The sequence below is a fragment of the Sphaerodactylus townsendi genome, linkage group LG16 (genome assembly GCF_021028975.2).
Source record: "Sphaerodactylus townsendi isolate TG3544 linkage group LG16, MPM_Stown_v2.3, whole genome shotgun sequence".
In the NCBI taxonomy this organism is placed as follows: Eukaryota; Metazoa; Chordata; class Lepidosauria; order Squamata; family Sphaerodactylidae; genus Sphaerodactylus; species Sphaerodactylus townsendi.
This window is the reverse complement of record NC_059440.1, coordinates 7,004,027-7,023,545: the sequence shown is the minus strand read 5'-3', so window position 1 is coordinate 7,023,545 and position 19,519 is coordinate 7,004,027. Positions and strand designations below refer to the sequence as shown.

At 93.7% G+C, this 19,519-nt stretch overlaps 1 protein-coding gene across 1 annotated transcript in view; it reads left to right on the top strand.

Moving 5' to 3' along the window:
* Positions 1 to 19,519, top strand: part of LHFPL7 (LHFPL tetraspan subfamily member 7) — a 110,011-nt gene that overhangs the window by 44,931 nt on the left and 45,561 nt on the right. The gene's annotated exons all lie outside the window — the stretch shown is intronic.

The following is a 19,519-nucleotide window of genomic DNA, read 5'->3' as shown; positions in this document are numbered from 1 at the left end:
CCCCCCCCACCCCCCCCCCCCCCCACCCCCCCCCCCCCCCACCCCCCCCCCCCCCCACCCCCCCCCCCCCCCACCCCCCCCCCCCCCCACCCCCCCCCCCCCCCACCCCCCCCCCCCCCCACCCCCCCCCCCCCCCACCCCCCCCCCCCCCCACCCCCCCCCCCCCCCACCCCCCCCCCCCCCCACCCCCCCCCCCCCCCACCCCCCCCCCCCCCCACCCCCCCCCCCCCCCACCCCCCCCCCCCCCCACCCCCCCCCCCCCCCACCCCCCCCCCCCCCCACCCCCCCCCCCCCCCACCCCCCCCCCCCCCCACCCCCCCCCCCCCCCACCCCCCCCCCCCCCCACCCCCCCCCCCCCCCACCCCCCCCCCCCCCCACCCCCCCCCCCCCCCACCCCCCCCCCCCCCCACCCCCCCCCCCCCCCACCCCCCCCCCCCCCCACCCCCCCCCCCCCCCACCCCCCCCCCCCCCCACCCCCCCCCCCCCCCACCCCCCCCCCCCCCCACCCCCCCCCCCCCCCACCCCCCCCCCCCCCCACCCCCCCCCCCCCCCACCCCCCCCCCCCCCCACCCCCCCCCCCCCCCACCCCCCCCCCCCCCCACCCCCCCCCCCCCCCACCCCCCCCCCCCCCCACCCCCCCCCCCCCCCACCCCCCCCCCCCCCCACCCCCCCCCCCCCCCACCCCCCCCCCCCCCCACCCCCCCCCCCCCCCACCCCCCCCCCCCCCCACCCCCCCCCCCCCCCACCCCCCCCCCCCCCCACCCCCCCCCCCCCCCACCCCCCCCCCCCCCCACCCCCCCCCCCCCCCACCCCCCCCCCCCCCCACCCCCCCCCCCCCCCACCCCCCCCCCCCCCCACCCCCCCCCCCCCCCACCCCCCCCCCCCCCCACCCCCCCCCCCCCCCACCCCCCCCCCCCCCCACCCCCCCCCCCCCCCACCCCCCCCCCCCCCCACCCCCCCCCCCCCCCACCCCCCCCCCCCCCCACCCCCCCCCCCCCCCACCCCCCCCCCCCCCCACCCCCCCCCCCCCCCACCCCCCCCCCCCCCCACCCCCCCCCCCCCCCACCCCCCCCCCCCCCCACCCCCCCCCCCCCCCACCCCCCCCCCCCCCCACCCCCCCCCCCCCCCACCCCCCCCCCCCCCCACCCCCCCCCCCCCCCACCCCCCCCCCCCCCCACCCCCCCCCCCCCCCACCCCCCCCCCCCCCCACCCCCCCCCCCCCCCACCCCCCCCCCCCCCCACCCCCCCCCCCCCCCACCCCCCCCCCCCCCCACCCCCCCCCCCCCCCACCCCCCCCCCCCCCCACCCCCCCCCCCCCCCACCCCCCCCCCCCCCCACCCCCCCCCCCCCCCACCCCCCCCCCCCCCCACCCCCCCCCCCCCCCACCCCCCCCCCCCCCCACCCCCCCCCCCCCCCACCCCCCCCCCCCCCCACCCCCCCCCCCCCCCACCCCCCCCCCCCCCCACCCCCCCCCCCCCCCACCCCCCCCCCCCCCCACCCCCCCCCCCCCCCACCCCCCCCCCCCCCCACCCCCCCCCCCCCCCACCCCCCCCCCCCCCCACCCCCCCCCCCCCCCACCCCCCCCCCCCCCCACCCCCCCCCCCCCCCACCCCCCCCCCCCCCCACCCCCCCCCCCCCCCACCCCCCCCCCCCCCCACCCCCCCCCCCCCCCACCCCCCCCCCCCCCCACCCCCCCCCCCCCCCACCCCCCCCCCCCCCCACCCCCCCCCCCCCCCACCCCCCCCCCCCCCCACCCCCCCCCCCCCCCACCCCCCCCCCCCCCCACCCCCCCCCCCCCCCACCCCCCCCCCCCCCCACCCCCCCCCCCCCCCACCCCCCCCCCCCCCCACCCCCCCCCCCCCCCACCCCCCCCCCCCCCCACCCCCCCCCCCCCCCACCCCCCCCCCCCCCCACCCCCCCCCCCCCCCACCCCCCCCCCCCCCCACCCCCCCCCCCCCCCACCCCCCCCCCCCCCCACCCCCCCCCCCCCCCACCCCCCCCCCCCCCCACCCCCCCCCCCCCCCACCCCCCCCCCCCCCCACCCCCCCCCCCCCCCACCCCCCCCCCCCCCCACCCCCCCCCCCCCCCACCCCCCCCCCCCCCCACCCCCCCCCCCCCCCACCCCCCCCCCCCCCCACCCCCCCCCCCCCCCACCCCCCCCCCCCCCCACCCCCCCCCCCCCCCACCCCCCCCCCCCCCCACCCCCCCCCCCCCCCACCCCCCCCCCCCCCCACCCCCCCCCCCCCCCACCCCCCCCCCCCCCCACCCCCCCCCCCCCCCACCCCCCCCCCCCCCCACCCCCCCCCCCCCCCACCCCCCCCCCCCCCCACCCCCCCCCCCCCCCACCCCCCCCCCCCCCCACCCCCCCCCCCCCCCACCCCCCCCCCCCCCCACCCCCCCCCCCCCCCACCCCCCCCCCCCCCCACCCCCCCCCCCCCCCACCCCCCCCCCCCCCCACCCCCCCCCCCCCCCACCCCCCCCCCCCCCCACCCCCCCCCCCCCCCACCCCCCCCCCCCCCCACCCCCCCCCCCCCCCACCCCCCCCCCCCCCCACCCCCCCCCCCCCCCACCCCCCCCCCCCCCCACCCCCCCCCCCCCCCACCCCCCCCCCCCCCCACCCCCCCCCCCCCCCACCCCCCCCCCCCCCCACCCCCCCCCCCCCCCACCCCCCCCCCCCCCCACCCCCCCCCCCCCCCACCCCCCCCCCCCCCCACCCCCCCCCCCCCCCACCCCCCCCCCCCCCCACCCCCCCCCCCCCCCACCCCCCCCCCCCCCCACCCCCCCCCCCCCCCACCCCCCCCCCCCCCCACCCCCCCCCCCCCCCACCCCCCCCCCCCCCCACCCCCCCCCCCCCCCACCCCCCCCCCCCCCCACCCCCCCCCCCCCCCACCCCCCCCCCCCCCCACCCCCCCCCCCCCCCACCCCCCCCCCCCCCCACCCCCCCCCCCCCCCACCCCCCCCCCCCCCCACCCCCCCCCCCCCCCACCCCCCCCCCCCCCCACCCCCCCCCCCCCCCACCCCCCCCCCCCCCCACCCCCCCCCCCCCCCACCCCCCCCCCCCCCCACCCCCCCCCCCCCCCACCCCCCCCCCCCCCCACCCCCCCCCCCCCCCACCCCCCCCCCCCCCCACCCCCCCCCCCCCCCACCCCCCCCCCCCCCCACCCCCCCCCCCCCCCACCCCCCCCCCCCCCCACCCCCCCCCCCCCCCACCCCCCCCCCCCCCCACCCCCCCCCCCCCCCACCCCCCCCCCCCCCCACCCCCCCCCCCCCCCACCCCCCCCCCCCCCCACCCCCCCCCCCCCCCACCCCCCCCCCCCCCCACCCCCCCCCCCCCCCACCCCCCCCCCCCCCCACCCCCCCCCCCCCCCACCCCCCCCCCCCCCCACCCCCCCCCCCCCCCACCCCCCCCCCCCCCCACCCCCCCCCCCCCCCACCCCCCCCCCCCCCCACCCCCCCCCCCCCCCACCCCCCCCCCCCCCCACCCCCCCCCCCCCCCACCCCCCCCCCCCCCCACCCCCCCCCCCCCCCACCCCCCCCCCCCCCCACCCCCCCCCCCCCCCACCCCCCCCCCCCCCCACCCCCCCCCCCCCCCACCCCCCCCCCCCCCCACCCCCCCCCCCCCCCACCCCCCCCCCCCCCCACCCCCCCCCCCCCCCACCCCCCCCCCCCCCCACCCCCCCCCCCCCCCACCCCCCCCCCCCCCCACCCCCCCCCCCCCCCACCCCCCCCCCCCCCCACCCCCCCCCCCCCCCACCCCCCCCCCCCCCCACCCCCCCCCCCCCCCACCCCCCCCCCCCCCCACCCCCCCCCCCCCCCACCCCCCCCCCCCCCCACCCCCCCCCCCCCCCACCCCCCCCCCCCCCCACCCCCCCCCCCCCCCACCCCCCCCCCCCCCCACCCCCCCCCCCCCCCACCCCCCCCCCCCCCCACCCCCCCCCCCCCCCACCCCCCCCCCCCCCCACCCCCCCCCCCCCCCACCCCCCCCCCCCCCCACCCCCCCCCCCCCCCACCCCCCCCCCCCCCCACCCCCCCCCCCCCCCACCCCCCCCCCCCCCCACCCCCCCCCCCCCCCACCCCCCCCCCCCCCCACCCCCCCCCCCCCCCACCCCCCCCCCCCCCCACCCCCCCCCCCCCCCACCCCCCCCCCCCCCCACCCCCCCCCCCCCCCACCCCCCCCCCCCCCCACCCCCCCCCCCCCCCACCCCCCCCCCCCCCCACCCCCCCCCCCCCCCACCCCCCCCCCCCCCCACCCCCCCCCCCCCCCACCCCCCCCCCCCCCCACCCCCCCCCCCCCCCACCCCCCCCCCCCCCCACCCCCCCCCCCCCCCACCCCCCCCCCCCCCCACCCCCCCCCCCCCCCACCCCCCCCCCCCCCCACCCCCCCCCCCCCCCACCCCCCCCCCCCCCCACCCCCCCCCCCCCCCACCCCCCCCCCCCCCCACCCCCCCCCCCCCCCACCCCCCCCCCCCCCCACCCCCCCCCCCCCCCACCCCCCCCCCCCCCCACCCCCCCCCCCCCCCACCCCCCCCCCCCCCCACCCCCCCCCCCCCCCACCCCCCCCCCCCCCCACCCCCCCCCCCCCCCACCCCCCCCCCCCCCCACCCCCCCCCCCCCCCACCCCCCCCCCCCCCCACCCCCCCCCCCCCCCACCCCCCCCCCCCCCCACCCCCCCCCCCCCCCACCCCCCCCCCCCCCCACCCCCCCCCCCCCCCACCCCCCCCCCCCCCCACCCCCCCCCCCCCCCACCCCCCCCCCCCCCCACCCCCCCCCCCCCCCACCCCCCCCCCCCCCCACCCCCCCCCCCCCCCACCCCCCCCCCCCCCCACCCCCCCCCCCCCCCACCCCCCCCCCCCCCCACCCCCCCCCCCCCCCACCCCCCCCCCCCCCCACCCCCCCCCCCCCCCACCCCCCCCCCCCCCCACCCCCCCCCCCCCCCACCCCCCCCCCCCCCCACCCCCCCCCCCCCCCACCCCCCCCCCCCCCCACCCCCCCCCCCCCCCACCCCCCCCCCCCCCCACCCCCCCCCCCCCCCACCCCCCCCCCCCCCCACCCCCCCCCCCCCCCACCCCCCCCCCCCCCCACCCCCCCCCCCCCCCACCCCCCCCCCCCCCCACCCCCCCCCCCCCCCACCCCCCCCCCCCCCCACCCCCCCCCCCCCCCACCCCCCCCCCCCCCCACCCCCCCCCCCCCCCACCCCCCCCCCCCCCCACCCCCCCCCCCCCCCACCCCCCCCCCCCCCCACCCCCCCCCCCCCCCACCCCCCCCCCCCCCCACCCCCCCCCCCCCCCACCCCCCCCCCCCCCCACCCCCCCCCCCCCCCACCCCCCCCCCCCCCCACCCCCCCCCCCCCCCACCCCCCCCCCCCCCCACCCCCCCCCCCCCCCACCCCCCCCCCCCCCCACCCCCCCCCCCCCCCACCCCCCCCCCCCCCCACCCCCCCCCCCCCCCACCCCCCCCCCCCCCCACCCCCCCCCCCCCCCACCCCCCCCCCCCCCCACCCCCCCCCCCCCCCACCCCCCCCCCCCCCCACCCCCCCCCCCCCCCACCCCCCCCCCCCCCCACCCCCCCCCCCCCCCACCCCCCCCCCCCCCCACCCCCCCCCCCCCCCACCCCCCCCCCCCCCCACCCCCCCCCCCCCCCACCCCCCCCCCCCCCCACCCCCCCCCCCCCCCACCCCCCCCCCCCCCCACCCCCCCCCCCCCCCACCCCCCCCCCCCCCCACCCCCCCCCCCCCCCACCCCCCCCCCCCCCCACCCCCCCCCCCCCCCACCCCCCCCCCCCCCCACCCCCCCCCCCCCCCACCCCCCCCCCCCCCCACCCCCCCCCCCCCCCACCCCCCCCCCCCCCCACCCCCCCCCCCCCCCACCCCCCCCCCCCCCCACCCCCCCCCCCCCCCACCCCCCCCCCCCCCCACCCCCCCCCCCCCCCACCCCCCCCCCCCCCCACCCCCCCCCCCCCCCACCCCCCCCCCCCCCCACCCCCCCCCCCCCCCACCCCCCCCCCCCCCCACCCCCCCCCCCCCCCACCCCCCCCCCCCCCCACCCCCCCCCCCCCCCACCCCCCCCCCCCCCCACCCCCCCCCCCCCCCACCCCCCCCCCCCCCCACCCCCCCCCCCCCCCACCCCCCCCCCCCCCCACCCCCCCCCCCCCCCACCCCCCCCCCCCCCCACCCCCCCCCCCCCCCACCCCCCCCCCCCCCCACCCCCCCCCCCCCCCACCCCCCCCCCCCCCCACCCCCCCCCCCCCCCACCCCCCCCCCCCCCCACCCCCCCCCCCCCCCACCCCCCCCCCCCCCCACCCCCCCCCCCCCCCACCCCCCCCCCCCCCCACCCCCCCCCCCCCCCACCCCCCCCCCCCCCCACCCCCCCCCCCCCCCACCCCCCCCCCCCCCCACCCCCCCCCCCCCCCACCCCCCCCCCCCCCCACCCCCCCCCCCCCCCACCCCCCCCCCCCCCCACCCCCCCCCCCCCCCACCCCCCCCCCCCCCCACCCCCCCCCCCCCCCACCCCCCCCCCCCCCCACCCCCCCCCCCCCCCACCCCCCCCCCCCCCCACCCCCCCCCCCCCCCACCCCCCCCCCCCCCCACCCCCCCCCCCCCCCACCCCCCCCCCCCCCCACCCCCCCCCCCCCCCACCCCCCCCCCCCCCCACCCCCCCCCCCCCCCACCCCCCCCCCCCCCCACCCCCCCCCCCCCCCACCCCCCCCCCCCCCCACCCCCCCCCCCCCCCACCCCCCCCCCCCCCCACCCCCCCCCCCCCCCACCCCCCCCCCCCCCCACCCCCCCCCCCCCCCACCCCCCCCCCCCCCCACCCCCCCCCCCCCCCACCCCCCCCCCCCCCCACCCCCCCCCCCCCCCACCCCCCCCCCCCCCCACCCCCCCCCCCCCCCACCCCCCCCCCCCCCCACCCCCCCCCCCCCCCACCCCCCCCCCCCCCCACCCCCCCCCCCCCCCACCCCCCCCCCCCCCCACCCCCCCCCCCCCCCACCCCCCCCCCCCCCCACCCCCCCCCCCCCCCACCCCCCCCCCCCCCCACCCCCCCCCCCCCCCACCCCCCCCCCCCCCCACCCCCCCCCCCCCCCACCCCCCCCCCCCCCCACCCCCCCCCCCCCCCACCCCCCCCCCCCCCCACCCCCCCCCCCCCCCACCCCCCCCCCCCCCCACCCCCCCCCCCCCCCACCCCCCCCCCCCCCCACCCCCCCCCCCCCCCACCCCCCCCCCCCCCCACCCCCCCCCCCCCCCACCCCCCCCCCCCCCCACCCCCCCCCCCCCCCACCCCCCCCCCCCCCCACCCCCCCCCCCCCCCACCCCCCCCCCCCCCCACCCCCCCCCCCCCCCACCCCCCCCCCCCCCCACCCCCCCCCCCCCCCACCCCCCCCCCCCCCCACCCCCCCCCCCCCCCACCCCCCCCCCCCCCCACCCCCCCCCCCCCCCACCCCCCCCCCCCCCCACCCCCCCCCCCCCCCACCCCCCCCCCCCCCCACCCCCCCCCCCCCCCACCCCCCCCCCCCCCCACCCCCCCCCCCCCCCACCCCCCCCCCCCCCCACCCCCCCCCCCCCCCACCCCCCCCCCCCCCCACCCCCCCCCCCCCCCACCCCCCCCCCCCCCCACCCCCCCCCCCCCCCACCCCCCCCCCCCCCCACCCCCCCCCCCCCCCACCCCCCCCCCCCCCCACCCCCCCCCCCCCCCACCCCCCCCCCCCCCCACCCCCCCCCCCCCCCACCCCCCCCCCCCCCCACCCCCCCCCCCCCCCACCCCCCCCCCCCCCCACCCCCCCCCCCCCCCACCCCCCCCCCCCCCCACCCCCCCCCCCCCCCACCCCCCCCCCCCCCCACCCCCCCCCCCCCCCACCCCCCCCCCCCCCCACCCCCCCCCCCCCCCACCCCCCCCCCCCCCCACCCCCCCCCCCCCCCACCCCCCCCCCCCCCCACCCCCCCCCCCCCCCACCCCCCCCCCCCCCCACCCCCCCCCCCCCCCACCCCCCCCCCCCCCCACCCCCCCCCCCCCCCACCCCCCCCCCCCCCCACCCCCCCCCCCCCCCACCCCCCCCCCCCCCCACCCCCCCCCCCCCCCACCCCCCCCCCCCCCCACCCCCCCCCCCCCCCACCCCCCCCCCCCCCCACCCCCCCCCCCCCCCACCCCCCCCCCCCCCCACCCCCCCCCCCCCCCACCCCCCCCCCCCCCCACCCCCCCCCCCCCCCACCCCCCCCCCCCCCCACCCCCCCCCCCCCCCACCCCCCCCCCCCCCCACCCCCCCCCCCCCCCACCCCCCCCCCCCCCCACCCCCCCCCCCCCCCACCCCCCCCCCCCCCCACCCCCCCCCCCCCCCACCCCCCCCCCCCCCCACCCCCCCCCCCCCCCACCCCCCCCCCCCCCCACCCCCCCCCCCCCCCACCCCCCCCCCCCCCCACCCCCCCCCCCCCCCACCCCCCCCCCCCCCCACCCCCCCCCCCCCCCACCCCCCCCCCCCCCCACCCCCCCCCCCCCCCACCCCCCCCCCCCCCCACCCCCCCCCCCCCCCACCCCCCCCCCCCCCCACCCCCCCCCCCCCCCACCCCCCCCCCCCCCCACCCCCCCCCCCCCCCACCCCCCCCCCCCCCCACCCCCCCCCCCCCCCACCCCCCCCCCCCCCCACCCCCCCCCCCCCCCACCCCCCCCCCCCCCCACCCCCCCCCCCCCCCACCCCCCCCCCCCCCCACCCCCCCCCCCCCCCACCCCCCCCCCCCCCCACCCCCCCCCCCCCCCACCCCCCCCCCCCCCCACCCCCCCCCCCCCCCACCCCCCCCCCCCCCCACCCCCCCCCCCCCCCACCCCCCCCCCCCCCCACCCCCCCCCCCCCCCACCCCCCCCCCCCCCCACCCCCCCCCCCCCCCACCCCCCCCCCCCCCCACCCCCCCCCCCCCCCACCCCCCCCCCCCCCCACCCCCCCCCCCCCCCACCCCCCCCCCCCCCCACCCCCCCCCCCCCCCACCCCCCCCCCCCCCCACCCCCCCCCCCCCCCACCCCCCCCCCCCCCCACCCCCCCCCCCCCCCACCCCCCCCCCCCCCCACCCCCCCCCCCCCCCACCCCCCCCCCCCCCCACCCCCCCCCCCCCCCACCCCCCCCCCCCCCCACCCCCCCCCCCCCCCACCCCCCCCCCCCCCCACCCCCCCCCCCCCCCACCCCCCCCCCCCCCCACCCCCCCCCCCCCCCACCCCCCCCCCCCCCCACCCCCCCCCCCCCCCACCCCCCCCCCCCCCCACCCCCCCCCCCCCCCACCCCCCCCCCCCCCCACCCCCCCCCCCCCCCACCCCCCCCCCCCCCCACCCCCCCCCCCCCCCACCCCCCCCCCCCCCCACCCCCCCCCCCCCCCACCCCCCCCCCCCCCCACCCCCCCCCCCCCCCACCCCCCCCCCCCCCCACCCCCCCCCCCCCCCACCCCCCCCCCCCCCCACCCCCCCCCCCCCCCACCCCCCCCCCCCCCCACCCCCCCCCCCCCCCACCCCCCCCCCCCCCCACCCCCCCCCCCCCCCACCCCCCCCCCCCCCCACCCCCCCCCCCCCCCACCCCCCCCCCCCCCCACCCCCCCCCCCCCCCACCCCCCCCCCCCCCCACCCCCCCCCCCCCCCACCCCCCCCCCCCCCCACCCCCCCCCCCCCCCACCCCCCCCCCCCCCCACCCCCCCCCCCCCCCACCCCCCCCCCCCCCCACCCCCCCCCCCCCCCACCCCCCCCCCCCCCCACCCCCCCCCCCCCCCACCCCCCCCCCCCCCCACCCCCCCCCCCCCCCACCCCCCCCCCCCCCCACCCCCCCCCCCCCCCACCCCCCCCCCCCCCCACCCCCCCCCCCCCCCACCCCCCCCCCCCCCCACCCCCCCCCCCCCCCACCCCCCCCCCCCCCCACCCCCCCCCCCCCCCACCCCCCCCCCCCCCCACCCCCCCCCCCCCCCACCCCCCCCCCCCCCCACCCCCCCCCCCCCCCACCCCCCCCCCCCCCCACCCCCCCCCCCCCCCACCCCCCCCCCCCCCCACCCCCCCCCCCCCCCACCCCCCCCCCCCCCCACCCCCCCCCCCCCCCACCCCCCCCCCCCCCCACCCCCCCCCCCCCCCACCCCCCCCCCCCCCCACCCCCCCCCCCCCCCACCCCCCCCCCCCCCCACCCCCCCCCCCCCCCACCCCCCCCCCCCCCCACCCCCCCCCCCCCCCACCCCCCCCCCCCCCCACCCCCCCCCCCCCCCACCCCCCCCCCCCCCCACCCCCCCCCCCCCCCACCCCCCCCCCCCCCCACCCCCCCCCCCCCCCACCCCCCCCCCCCCCCACCCCCCCCCCCCCCCACCCCCCCCCCCCCCCACCCCCCCCCCCCCCCACCCCCCCCCCCCCCCACCCCCCCCCCCCCCCACCCCCCCCCCCCCCCACCCCCCCCCCCCCCCACCCCCCCCCCCCCCCACCCCCCCCCCCCCCCACCCCCCCCCCCCCCCACCCCCCCCCCCCCCCACCCCCCCCCCCCCCCACCCCCCCCCCCCCCCACCCCCCCCCCCCCCCACCCCCCCCCCCCCCCACCCCCCCCCCCCCCCACCCCCCCCCCCCCCCACCCCCCCCCCCCCCCACCCCCCCCCCCCCCCACCCCCCCCCCCCCCCACCCCCCCCCCCCCCCACCCCCCCCCCCCCCCACCCCCCCCCCCCCCCACCCCCCCCCCCCCCCACCCCCCCCCCCCCCCACCCCCCCCCCCCCCCACCCCCCCCCCCCCCCACCCCCCCCCCCCCCCACCCCCCCCCCCCCCCACCCCCCCCCCCCCCCACCCCCCCCCCCCCCCACCCCCCCCCCCCCCCACCCCCCCCCCCCCCCACCCCCCCCCCCCCCCACCCCCCCCCCCCCCCACCCCCCCCCCCCCCCACCCCCCCCCCCCCCCACCCCCCCCCCCCCCCACCCCCCCCCCCCCCCACCCCCCCCCCCCCCCACCCCCCCCCCCCCCCACCCCCCCCCCCCCCCACCCCCCCCCCCCCCCACCCCCCCCCCCCCCCACCCCCCCCCCCCCCCACCCCCCCCCCCCCCCACCCCCCCCCCCCCCCACCCCCCCCCCCCCCCACCCCCCCCCCCCCCCACCCCCCCCCCCCCCCACCCCCCCCCCCCCCCACCCCCCCCCCCCCCCACCCCCCCCCCCCCCCACCCCCCCCCCCCCCCACCCCCCCCCCCCCCCACCCCCCCCCCCCCCCACCCCCCCCCCCCCCCACCCCCCCCCCCCCCCACCCCCCCCCCCCCCCACCCCCCCCCCCCCCCACCCCCCCCCCCCCCCACCCCCCCCCCCCCCCACCCCCCCCCCCCCCCACCCCCCCCCCCCCCCACCCCCCCCCCCCCCCACCCCCCCCCCCCCCCACCCCCCCCCCCCCCCACCCCCCCCCCCCCCCACCCCCCCCCCCCCCCACCCCCCCCCCCCCCCACCCCCCCCCCCCCCCACCCCCCCCCCCCCCCACCCCCCCCCCCCCCCACCCCCCCCCCCCCCCACCCCCCCCCCCCCCCACCCCCCCCCCCCCCCACCCCCCCCCCCCCCCACCCCCCCCCCCCCCCACCCCCCCCCCCCCCCACCCCCCCCCCCCCCCACCCCCCCCCCCCCCCACCCCCCCCCCCCCCCACCCCCCCCCCCCCCCACCCCCCCCCCCCCCCACCCCCCCCCCCCCCCACCCCCCCCCCCCCCCACCCCCCCCCCCCCCCACCCCCCCCCCCCCCCACCCCCCCCCCCCCCCACCCCCCCCCCCCCCCACCCCCCCCCCCCCCCACCCCCCCCCCCCCCCACCCCCCCCCCCCCCCACCCCCCCCCCCCCCCACCCCCCCCCCCCCCCACCCCCCCCCCCCCCCACCCCCCCCCCCCCCCACCCCCCCCCCCCCCCACCCCCCCCCCCCCCCACCCCCCCCCCCCCCCACCCCCCCCCCCCCCCACCCCCCCCCCCCCCCACCCCCCCCCCCCCCCACCCCCCCCCCCCCCCACCCCCCCCCCCCCCCACCCCCCCCCCCCCCCACCCCCCCCCCCCCCCACCCCCCCCCCCCCCCACCCCCCCCCCCCCCCACCCCCCCCCCCCCCCACCCCCCCCCCCCCCCACCCCCCCCCCCCCCCACCCCCCCCCCCCCCCACCCCCCCCCCCCCCCACCCCCCCCCCCCCCCACCCCCCCCCCCCCCCACCCCCCCCCCCCCCCACCCCCCCCCCCCCCCACCCCCCCCCCCCCCCACCCCCCCCCCCCCCCACCCCCCCCCCCCCCCACCCCCCCCCCCCCCCACCCCCCCCCCCCCCCACCCCCCCCCCCCCCCACCCCCCCCCCCCCCCACCCCCCCCCCCCCCCACCCCCCCCCCCCCCCACCCCCCCCCCCCCCCACCCCCCCCCCCCCCCACCCCCCCCCCCCCCCACCCCCCCCCCCCCCCACCCCCCCCCCCCCCCACCCCCCCCCCCCCCCACCCCCCCCCCCCCCCACCCCCCCCCCCCCCCACCCCCCCCCCCCCCCACCCCCCCCCCCCCCCACCCCCCCCCCCCCCCACCCCCCCCCCCCCCCACCCCCCCCCCCCCCCACCCCCCCCCCCCCCCACCCCCCCCCCCCCCCACCCCCCCCCCCCCCCACCCCCCCCCCCCCCCACCCCCCCCCCCCCCCACCCCCCCCCCCCCCCACCCCCCCCCCCCCCCACCCCCCCCCCCCCCCACCCCCCCCCCCCCCCACCCCCCCCCCCCCCCACCCCCCCCCCCCCCCACCCCCCCCCCCCCCCACCCCCCCCCCCCCCCACCCCCCCCCCCCCCCACCCCCCCCCCCCCCCACCCCCCCCCCCCCCCACCCCCCCCCCCCCCCACCCCCCCCCCCCCCCACCCCCCCCCCCCCCCACCCCCCCCCCCCCCCACCCCCCCCCCCCCCCACCCCCCCCCCCCCCCACCCCCCCCCCCCCCCACCCCCCCCCCCCCCCACCCCCCCCCCCCCCCACCCCCCCCCCCCCCCACCCCCCCCCCCCCCCACCCCCCCCCCCCCCCACCCCCCCCCCCCCCCACCCCCCCCCCCCCCCACCCCCCCCCCCCCCCACCCCCCCCCCCCCCCACCCCCCCCCCCCCCCACCCCCCCCCCCCCCCACCCCCCCCCCCCCCCACCCCCCCCCCCCCCCACCCCCCCCCCCCCCCACCCCCCCCCCCCCCCACCCCCCCCCCCCCCCACCCCCCCCCCCCCCCACCCCCCCCCCCCCCCACCCCCCCCCCCCCCCACCCCCCCCCCCCCCCACCCCCCCCCCCCCCCACCCCCCCCCCCCCCCACCCCCCCCCCCCCCCACCCCCCCCCCCCCCCACCCCCCCCCCCCCCCACCCCCCCCCCCCCCCACCCCCCCCCCCCCCCACCCCCCCCCCCCCCCACCCCCCCCCCCCCCCACCCCCCCCCCCCCCCACCCCCCCCCCCCCCCACCCCCCCCCCCCCCCACCCCCCCCCCCCCCCACCCCCCCCCCCCCCCACCCCCCCCCCCCCCCACCCCCCCCCCCCCCCACCCCCCCCCCCCCCCACCCCCCCCCCCCCCCACCCCCCCCCCCCCCCACCCCCCCCCCCCCCCACCCCCCCCCCCCCCCACCCCCCCCCCCCCCCACCCCCCCCCCCCCCCACCCCCCCCCCCCCCCACCCCCCCCCCCCCCCACCCCCCCCCCCCCCCACCCCCCCCCCCCCCCACCCCCCCCCCCCCCCACCCCCCCCCCCCCCCACCCCCCCCCCCCCCCACCCCCCCCCCCCCCCACCCCCCCCCCCCCCCACCCCCCCCCCCCCCCACCCCCCCCCCCCCCCACCCCCCCCCCCCCCCACCCCCCCCCCCCCCCACCCCCCCCCCCCCCCACCCCCCCCCCCCCCCACCCCCCCCCCCCCCCACCCCCCCCCCCCCCCACCCCCCCCCCCCCCCACCCCCCCCCCCCCCCACCCCCCCCCCCCCCCACCCCCCCCCCCCCCCACCCCCCCCCCCCCCCACCCCCCCCCCCCCCCACCCCCCCCCCCCCCCACCCCCCCCCCCCCCCACCCCCCCCCCCCCCCACCCCCCCCCCCCCCCACCCCCCCCCCCCCCCACCCCCCCCCCCCCCCACCCCCCCCCCCCCCCACCCCCCCCCCCCCCCACCCCCCCCCCCCCCCACCCCCCCCCCCCCCCACCCCCCCCCCCCCCCACCCCCCCCCCCCCCCACCCCCCCCCCCCCCCACCCCCCCCCCCCCCCACCCCCCCCCCCCCCCACCCCCCCCCCCCCCCACCCCCCCCCCCCCCCACCCCCCCCCCCCCCCACCCCCCCCCCCCCCCACCCCCCCCCCCCCCCACCCCCCCCCCCCCCCACCCCCCCCCCCCCCCACCCCCCCCCCCCCCCACCCCCCCCCCCCCCCACCCCCCCCCCCCCCCACCCCCCCCCCCCCCCACCCCCCCCCCCCCCCACCCCCCCCCCCCCCCACCCCCCCCCCCCCCCACCCCCCCCCCCCCCCACCCCCCCCCCCCCCCACCCCCCCCCCCCCCCACCCCCCCCCCCCCCCACCCCCCCCCCCCCCCACCCCCCCCCCCCCCCACCCCCCCCCCCCCCCACCCCCCCCCCCCCCCACCCCCCCCCCCCCCCACCCCCCCCCCCCCCCACCCCCCCCCCCCCCCACCCCCCCCCCCCCCCACCCCCCCCCCCCCCCACCCCCCCCCCCCCCCACCCCCCCCCCCCCCCACCCCCCCCCCCCCCCACCCCCCCCCCCCCCCACCCCCCCCCCCCCCCACCCCCCCCCCCCCCCACCCCCCCCCCCCCCCACCCCCCCCCCCCCCCACCCCCCCCCCCCCCCACCCCCCCCCCCCCCCACCCCCCCCCCCCCCCACCCCCCCCCCCCCCCACCCCCCCCCCCCCCCACCCCCCCCCCCCCCCACCCCCCCCCCCCCCCACCCCCCCCCCCCCCCACCCCCCCCCCCCCCCACCCCCCCCCCCCCCCACCCCCCCCCCCCCCCACCCCCCCCCCCCCCCACCCCCCCCCCCCCCCACCCCCCCCCCCCCCCACCCCCCCCCCCCCCCACCCCCCCCCCCCCCCACCCCCCCCCCCCCCCACCCCCCCCCCCCCCCACCCCCCCCCCCCCCCACCCCCCCCCCCCCCCACCCCCCCCCCCCCCCACCCCCCCCCCCCCCCACCCCCCCCCCCCCCCACCCCCCCCCCCCCCCACCCCCCCCCCCCCCCACCCCCCCCCCCCCCCACCCCCCCCCCCCCCCACCCCCCCCCCCCCCCACCCCCCCCCCCCCCCACCCCCCCCCCCCCCCACCCCCCCCCCCCCCCACCCCCCCCCCCCCCCACCCCCCCCCCCCCCCACCCCCCCCCCCCCCCACCCCCCCCCCCCCCCACCCCCCCCCCCCCCCACCCCCCCCCCCCCCCACCCCCCCCCCCCCCCACCCCCCCCCCCCCCCACCCCCCCCCCCCCCCACCCCCCCCCCCCCCCACCCCCCCCCCCCCCCACCCCCCCCCCCCCCCACCCCCCCCCCCCCCCACCCCCCCCCCCCCCCACCCCCCCCCCCCCCCACCCCCCCCCCCCCCCACCCCCCCCCCCCCCCACCCCCCCCCCCCCCCACCCCCCCCCCCCCCCACCCCCCCCCCCCCCCACCCCCCCCCCCCCCCACCCCCCCCCCCCCCCACCCCCCCCCCCCCCCACCCCCCCCCCCCCCCACCCCCCCCCCCCCCCACCCCCCCCCCCCCCCACCCCCCCCCCCCCCCACCCCCCCCCCCCCCCACCCCCCCCCCCCCCCACCCCCCCCCCCCCCCACCCCCCCCCCCCCCCACCCCCCCCCCCCCCCACCCCCCCCCCCCCCCACCCCCCCCCCCCCCCACCCCCCCCCCCCCCCACCCCCCCCCCCCCCCACCCCCCCCCCCCCCCACCCCCCCCCCCCCCCACCCCCCCCCCCCCCCACCCCCCCCCCCCCCCACCCCCCCCCCCCCCCACCCCCCCCCCCCCCCACCCCCCCCCCCCCCCACCCCCCCCCCCCCCCACCCCCCCCCCCCCCCACCCCCCCCCCCCCCCACCCCCCCCCCCCCCCACCCCCCCCCCCCCCCACCCCCCCCCCCCCCCACCCCCCCCCCCCCCCACCCCCCCCCCCCCCCACCCCCCCCCCCCCCCACCCCCCCCCCCCCCCACCCCCCCCCCCCCCCACCCCCCCCCCCCCCCACCCCCCCCCCCCCCCACCCCCCCCCCCCCCCACCCCCCCCCCCCCCCACCCCCCCCCCCCCCCACCCCCCCCCCCCCCCACCCCCCCCCCCCCCCACCCCCCCCCCCCCCCACCCCCCCCCCCCCCCACCCCCCCCCCCCCCCACCCCCCCCCCCCCCCACCCCCCCCCCCCCCCACCCCCCCCCCCCCCCACCCCCCCCCCCCCCCACCCCCCCCCCCCCCCACCCCCCCCCCCCCCCACCCCCCCCCCCCCCCACCCCCCCCCCCCCCCACCCCCCCCCCCCCCCACCCCCCCCCCCCCCCACCCCCCCCCCCCCCCACCCCCCCCCCCCCCCACCCCCCCCCCCCCCCACCCCCCCCCCCCCCCACCCCCCCCCCCCCCCACCCCCCCCCCCCCCCACCCCCCCCCCCCCCCACCCCCCCCCCCCCCCACCCCCCCCCCCCCCCACCCCCCCCCCCCCCCACCCCCCCCCCCCCCCACCCCCCCCCCCCCCCACCCCCCCCCCCCCCCACCCCCCCCCCCCCCCACCCCCCCCCCCCCCCACCCCCCCCCCCCCCCACCCCCCCCCCCCCCCACCCCCCCCCCCCCCCACCCCCCCCCCCCCCCACCCCCCCCCCCCCCCACCCCCCCCCCCCCCCACCCCCCCCCCCCCCCACCCCCCCCCCCCCCCACCCCCCCCCCCCCCCACCCCCCCCCCCCCCCACCCCCCCCCCCCCCCACCCCCCCCCCCCCCCACCCCCCCCCCCCCCCACCCCCCCCCCCCCCCACCCCCCCCCCCCCCCACCCCCCCCCCCCCCCACCCCCCCCCCCCCCCACCCCCCCCCCCCCCCACCCCCCCCCCCCCCCACCCCCCCCCCCCCCCACCCCCCCCCCCCCCCACCCCCCCCCCCCCCCACCCCCCCCCCCCCCCACCCCCCCCCCCCCCCACCCCCCCCCCCCCCCACCCCCCCCCCCCCCCACCCCCCCCCCCCCCCACCCCCCCCCCCCCCCACCCCCCCCCCCCCCCACCCCCCCCCCCCCCCACCCCCCCCCCCCCCCACCCCCCCCCCCCCCCACCCCCCCCCCCCCCCACCCCCCCCCCCCCCCACCCCCCCCCCCCCCCACCCCCCCCCCCCCCCACCCCCCCCCCCCCCCACCCCCCCCCCCCCCCACCCCCCCCCCCCCCCACCCCCCCCCCCCCCCACCCCCCCCCCCCCCCACCCCCCCCCCCCCCCACCCCCCCCCCCCCCCACCCCCCCCCCCCCCCACCCCCCCCCCCCCCCACCCCCCCCCCCCCCCACCCCCCCCCCCCCCCACCCCCCCCCCCCCCCACCCCCCCCCCCCCCCACCCCCCCCCCCCCCCACCCCCCCCCCCCCCCACCCCCCCCCCCCCCCACCCCCCCCCCCCCCCACCCCCCCCCCCCCCCACCCCCCCCCCCCCCCACCCCCCCCCCCCCCCACCCCCCCCCCCCCCCACCCCCCCCCCCCCCCACCCCCCCCCCCCCCCACCCCCCCCCCCCCCCACCCCCCCCCCCCCCCACCCCCCCCCCCCCCCACCCCCCCCCCCCCCCACCCCCCCCCCCCCCCACCCCCCCCCCCCCCCACCCCCCCCCCCCCCCACCCCCCCCCCCCCCCACCCCCCCCCCCCCCCACCCCCCCCCCCCCCCACCCCCCCCCCCCCCCACCCCCCCCCCCCCCCACCCCCCCCCCCCCCCACCCCCCCCCCCCCCCACCCCCCCCCCCCCCCACCCCCCCCCCCCCCCACCCCCCCCCCCCCCCACCCCCCCCCCCCCCCACCCCCCCCCCCCCCCACCCCCCCCCCCCCCCACCCCCCCCCCCCCCCACCCCCCCCCCCCCCCACCCCCCCCCCCCCCCACCCCCCCCCCCCCCCACCCCCCCCCCCCCCCACCCCCCCCCCCCCCCACCCCCCCCCCCCCCCACCCCCCCCCCCCCCCACCCCCCCCCCCCCCCACCCCCCCCCCCCCCCACCCCCCCCCCCCCCCACCCCCCCCCCCCCCCACCCCCCCCCCCCCCCACCCCCCCCCCCCCCCACCCCCCCCCCCCCCCACCCCCCCCCCCCCCCACCCCCCCCCCCCCCCACCCCCCCCCCCCCCCACCCCCCCCCCCCCCCACCCCCCCCCCCCCCCACCCCCCCCCCCCCCCACCCCCCCCCCCCCCCACCCCCCCCCCCCCCCACCCCCCCCCCCCCCCACCCCCCCCCCCCCCCACCCCCCCCCCCCCCCACCCCCCCCCCCCCCCACCCCCCCCCCCCCCCACCCCCCCCCCCCCCCACCCCCCCCCCCCCCCACCCCCCCCCCCCCCCACCCCCCCCCCCCCCCACCCCCCCCCCCCCCCACCCCCCCCCCCCCCCACCCCCCCCCCCCCCCACCCCCCCCCCCCCCCACCCCCCCCCCCCCCCACCCCCCCCCCCCCCCACCCCCCCCCCCCCCCACCCCCCCCCCCCCCCACCCCCCCCCCCCCCCACCCCCCCCCCCCCCCACCCCCCCCCCCCCCCACCCCCCCCCCCCCCCACCCCCCCCCCCCCCCACCCCCCCCCCCCCCCACCCCCCCCCCCCCCCACCCCCCCCCCCCCCCACCCCCCCCCCCCCCCACCCCCCCCCCCCCCCACCCCCCCCCCCCCCCACCCCCCCCCCCCCCCACCCCCCCCCCCCCCCACCCCCCCCCCCCCCCACCCCCCCCCCCCCCCACCCCCCCCCCCCCCCACCCCCCCCCCCCCCCACCCCCCCCCCCCCCCACCCCCCCCCCCCCCCACCCCCCCCCCCCCCCACCCCCCCCCCCCCCCACCCCCCCCCCCCCCCACCCCCCCCCCCCCCCACCCCCCCCCCCCCCCACCCCCCCCCCCCCCCACCCCCCCCCCCCCCCACCCCCCCCCCCCCCCACCCCCCCCCCCCCCCACCCCCCCCCCCCCCCACCCCCCCCCCCCCCCACCCCCCCCCCCCCCCACCCCCCCCCCCCCCCACCCCCCCCCCCCCCCACCCCCCCCCCCCCCCACCCCCCCCCCCCCCCACCCCCCCCCCCCCCCACCCCCCCCCCCCCCCACCCCCCCCCCCCCCCACCCCCCCCCCCCCCCACCCCCCCCCCCCCCCACCCCCCCCCCCCCCCACCCCCCCCCCCCCCCACCCCCCCCCCCCCCCACCCCCCCCCCCCCCCACCCCCCCCCCCCCCCACCCCCCCCCCCCCCCACCCCCCCCCCCCCCCACCCCCCCCCCCCCCCACCCCCCCCCCCCCCCACCCCCCCCCCCCCCCACCCCCCCCCCCCCCCACCCCCCCCCCCCCCCACCCCCCCCCCCCCCCACCCCCCCCCCCCCCCACCCCCCCCCCCCCCCACCCCCCCCCCCCCCCACCCCCCCCCCCCCCCACCCCCCCCCCCCCCCACCCCCC